Raw genomic sequence first — 5,000 nt, 5'->3', positions numbered from 1 at the left:
CTTATTTACTGGTAGAATTTATTCAACCTTTATTTACGGGTAGAATTTATTTAACTTTCATTTACTGGTAAATCATATGGTATTTAGATAGTGAAAAATAATTTTGAAACTTTATAGAGCTAAAATGAATGAAAAAAAAAAATGATTATTTTCAAAACTGAATATAAAACTGAAGAGCCCCCCCCCCTAAAAATTGCTCTGAACTTGAAGAATTTTATATCTGATTAAAATTCGTATCTAAAAATTTTTGCAAACATTTTTTATTCAACCTTACAATAAACGAATTAATCTGTCCAACATCGCCATTGAAAACAAAGCAGAACGAACGACAGGCAATTCTGATCCTGAATCTTATACCTTATCGATATATGAATATCAGAGAGAAAACAATTTTCAAAGAAATTTATTGCCATCGAAATAAGGCAAAAACAAACGGGCTGGCAATTCTGGCAATTCCCATCTCGGACACCCACCACATGGCAACAAATACCATCGGCTTGGAAAGCCTAATGGCAGAGTGGGGGTCCCCGTAATGACACGTGATGCAAATCTGCATATAAATATGGAAAATCTCGCCGCCGCTTCCCACAAATGGGAAAAAAAAAATCCCAAATGGAAAAAAAAATCCCCTCTCAAATGAAAATTTCGGAGTTTGAAACGAAAATTTTATATAGGTATGGTACTTTGAATTTTCTCTTTCTAGCTATTGGTGCTGGTGATAAATTATTTAATAAATTCAATTCTTAATCCAGATATGGTCTACCTTTTCCTCTCAAATTAAAATTAATGCGAATTTGGGAGTTTGAAACGAAAATTTTATATAGATATGGTACTTTGAATTTTTTCTTTCTAGCTATTAATGCTGGTGCCAAATTATTTAATAAATTAAAATCTTGATCCAAGATATGTCTTTTCCATAGCCAGTTTATACCTAAAATTTTCTTTTCATGTTTGGCCTGCCCTTCCATTCACCGTTTATACCCACCCAGCTTAGTGTATATATTAGTACTCTGATCCTATATGCTATAAGCAATTTAATCTATGCAGTAATGTTTCTCAACCGTATTATTTTCAATGCAATTTTACCTCCTTGAATGCCCAAATCTCGATCCCTAACATACTTGGAGCACCTTTTACCCTACCTCCAACATAACGTTCCCAACATAACCACCACATGCATTAACACCCTTCCATACCTAACACACTGCTCCCAGCATACTCTATTTAGTAATACCTTACAAATGTAACCCTTACATACCCTATACTGTGATACCCCTACACGGTCATTAGCCCACAACTGTTGCTTTTTGTGAGTCGCAAGCACAGAGTGAACTTAAAACTTCTCCTTACACTCTCTGTCTGTTCCTTATAGGTTCTATTGCCCATAGAATCCTTCTCTTCTCAATCTATAGCCAGGTGGTACAAGAGGAGTTGTTGGGTAGCTTCCCTACATCCCCAGGGCCTTATTGTCCATGCTTGGAAAAAGGGTATGATGGAGAGAGAGAGGAGAGAGAGAGAGAGAGAGAGAGAGAGAGAGAGAGAGAGATTTTGGATGTCTCAAAGACTTTATAGTCCATCCGCGGAGACTCAATTTGCACTTTTGTAGAATGAATTAGCTTAAATGTTTAAGAGTATTTTTATGATCTTGTCTAACTTATTCTTGAGAGAGAGAGAGAGAGAGAAAGAGAGAGAGGAGAGAGAGAGAGAGGAGAGGAGAGAGAGAGAGGAGAGAGAGAGAGAGAGAAGGATTTTGGATGTCTCAAAGACTTTAGTCCATCCGCAGAGACTCAATTTGCACTTGGGTAGAGCGAATTAGCTTAAATGTTTGAAAGTTTTTTATGATCTTGTCTAACTTATTCTTGAATTCGCTTACTGTGCTACTGTTCAATACATCCGCTGGAAATCTGTTATGTGTATTTGCCATTTTTTTATATTGGGAAATATACATTTACAATTCTTATAATTTATATACATAATATATTTGCCATTTTGTATGTAAATAAATTACCAGATTAAGTGTTATATCTTTTCAATTCGCGAGGAGAGAGAGAGAGAGAGAGAGAGAGAGAGAGAGAGAGAGAGAGAGAGAGAGAGAGAGAGAGAGAGAGAGTTGAAAGTGGTTTCAGCTGGATCTCTTTTCTTTCCCTTGTTCGTTGGAGCAATGGGATTGAAAGAATGGACACGGTGATCCTTTCTTCTTTCTCTCTTTCCCTCTACCTCTTTCTCTCTCTCTCTCTCTCTCATTCTCTCTCCCGCTCATACTATTTATTCCACGTCCTCCTATTCCCGGGGACCGCGTTCGTCTGCCGACGGAGCAGGAGGAGGAGGAGGAAGTGAAATGCGAGAGTAAAACGGCAAACGACACAAAAGAAATAAAGCCGTAACAAAACCGCGACGTGAATACAAGTGTGCGTAATGTTTGCTGATCGAAACTGCCATGGTCTCATTTTACGATCGGATCGGATGAAATACGGTTAAATGTTTCGCCTGCTTGTTTGCTTGTATGGGAGTGTAACTGCAAGTGCGTGCGAAAGTGACGTGGGAATGTACACGCACGGAGACACACACACACATGCATATCTATCTATCTATCTATATATTATATATATATATATATATATATATATATATATATATATATATATATATGTGTGTGTGTGTGTGTGTGTGTGTTGTGTCAATTTCTAAGAAAATTGTATTTTTCCTAACATCCCAATAGATAATAGTTTACTCTTATCATATATATACACGCACGGAGAGACACACTAAATATATATATATATATATATATATATATATATATATATATATATATATATATATAAACCGTATATATATTATGTATATGTATGTATACACACACACACACACACACACACACACATATATATATATATATATATATATATATATATATATATACTGTATATATATATATATATATATATATATATATATATATATATATATATATATATATATATATATATATATATATTGATAAAATATATGGAAACAAAGAAATAATTATAAACACTATCTGCCACATAGTGAATAAATTACGGTAAATTTCTGTTTTTAGTATATTTTTAAGACACTGTTATATTTTCTCTGTAAAACCTCTCTTTCTGATGTATAAAATGTGCATTGATTTTCAGTATGGCCAGAATGGATTTTTCAACGATTTTCTGCATCTTTTAATAAATGCCAGTGATACTAAATTTCGCAATTTATGAAAAATTCCTCCTGCTGTATAATTTGGAAAGATGAAGCGTGTTCATTATAGCAAATTGCCACCAAAGAAAAAAAAATAGCGGTTATTATCAGGACAACAGAATTCGTATTTTGGCATTATACTTTTTTCATGTGCCACCATTTAGTGTGATAAAGTGTATTATTTTCCCGCTAGATATGTAGTTAATTATTTGGTCAGGTTAATATCTTTAAGCAGGATTTTGTGTTTCCCGCCTGTTATATAATAATTTTTTTTTATTATAAAATTGTTTGCGCTCGCATTTCCGATTTGTAACCAAATGAATATGGTTGTGGATATTGGTATCACTCTTTAGTAATGTGTTTCAAAGAAGGTAGGGATGCCGTGATTCAATTAGGAATAAAACGTAAAATTTTGCAGAATTCATAATTGGTAAAGAATGTCATGCCATTAAGCTGAGGATCTAATGATGTCGTGTGACGAACCGAGATTTTTTTTTTTTTTTTTTCAAATTCATGAACCATTCAGCTGTATACCATAATTTCTTTTTCTTTAAGATGTTGACTATAATTCAACCGTGGTTTTGGCACAAATGAATTAAATATTTAATGGTACTTTTTTACCCTTTATACTCAGAAAGACAGATGGCATTTCGCAGTTCAATTTCCTAGGTAATGGAGGCACAGTGAGAATGAAAGCTCACTAACTACCTATTTATTTATTTTTTATTTTATTTTTTTTTCATTTTTTATTTCTTTTTTTCTTTTTTTTTGGATACGTGTCTTGTCGTTGCACTAATCAACACGCACAGCGAACTCCTGTCGGTCAAATAGAAGTTCTTTTTATTTCTTCCATCAGTTATTTTGATCAGTATCCCACGTCCAGTTTGAATAAAAAGATAGAAACGAATTAATTCGGTTTTGAGAGCGAACGCCGCTTTGATGCCGGAATTTTAGCCTCTTGAAATACAGGGCCGTTTGATGAGATGTGTACTGTAGTTGCTGCATACTTTCTGTGTTTTGGTAATTGGACACGGTAGTGTCGTTTTTCTTCAGCAAATAGTTAATTTGAAGAATTTTGTGCTCTTTCGCTTTGTGTAATTGTAACCTAACCTTGGGCATCTTCTTTGACTAATTCTATGTATATCGACACTGGTTATGTATATACTGTATATATATATATATATATATATATATATATATATATATATATATATATATATATATATATATATATATTATATACCATTATATATATATGTATATATATTACATATATATAGATAGATAGATAGATGGATAATCTTTCCGGACACGTTCAGCTCTCCCAGTCCCTAGGGTAGGAGCGAAAGGGAGTGGTCATACCCCGGGGGTTGTGTATATATGTATATATCTATCTAAAGATTTAGCCGTCTTTTTTGACAGATCGCATCCACTTGTGTATATATAAATATATATTATATACAGTATATATATATATATATATATATATATATATATATATATATATATATATATATATATGCATGTATTTATATATGTACGTGAATGTACTTATACCTGAGCATGCGCTAAAAACTTGCAACAGGCATAAAGCTGTATTTTTGTTTTCCTTTTTCGAAATACATAATACAACGGGAAAAACACAAGCCACTTCATGCGTCCAAACAGCAGTCACGCTAATATGATGCCCCCCTTGTGCGAGCGACACTCGTGTATGTTTGTTTGCTCAGCAACGAACAGAGTTGTATTTCATTGTGCAAAGGAAATAAATTTGTTTATGCTCG

The sequence above is a fragment of the Palaemon carinicauda genome, chromosome 20, assembly GCF_036898095.1.
Source record: "Palaemon carinicauda isolate YSFRI2023 chromosome 20, ASM3689809v2, whole genome shotgun sequence".
Lineage (NCBI taxonomy): Eukaryota > Metazoa > Arthropoda > Malacostraca > Decapoda > Palaemonidae > Palaemon > Palaemon carinicauda.
The sequence above is the reverse complement of the archived record's forward strand: the minus strand, read 5'-3'. Positions refer to the sequence as shown.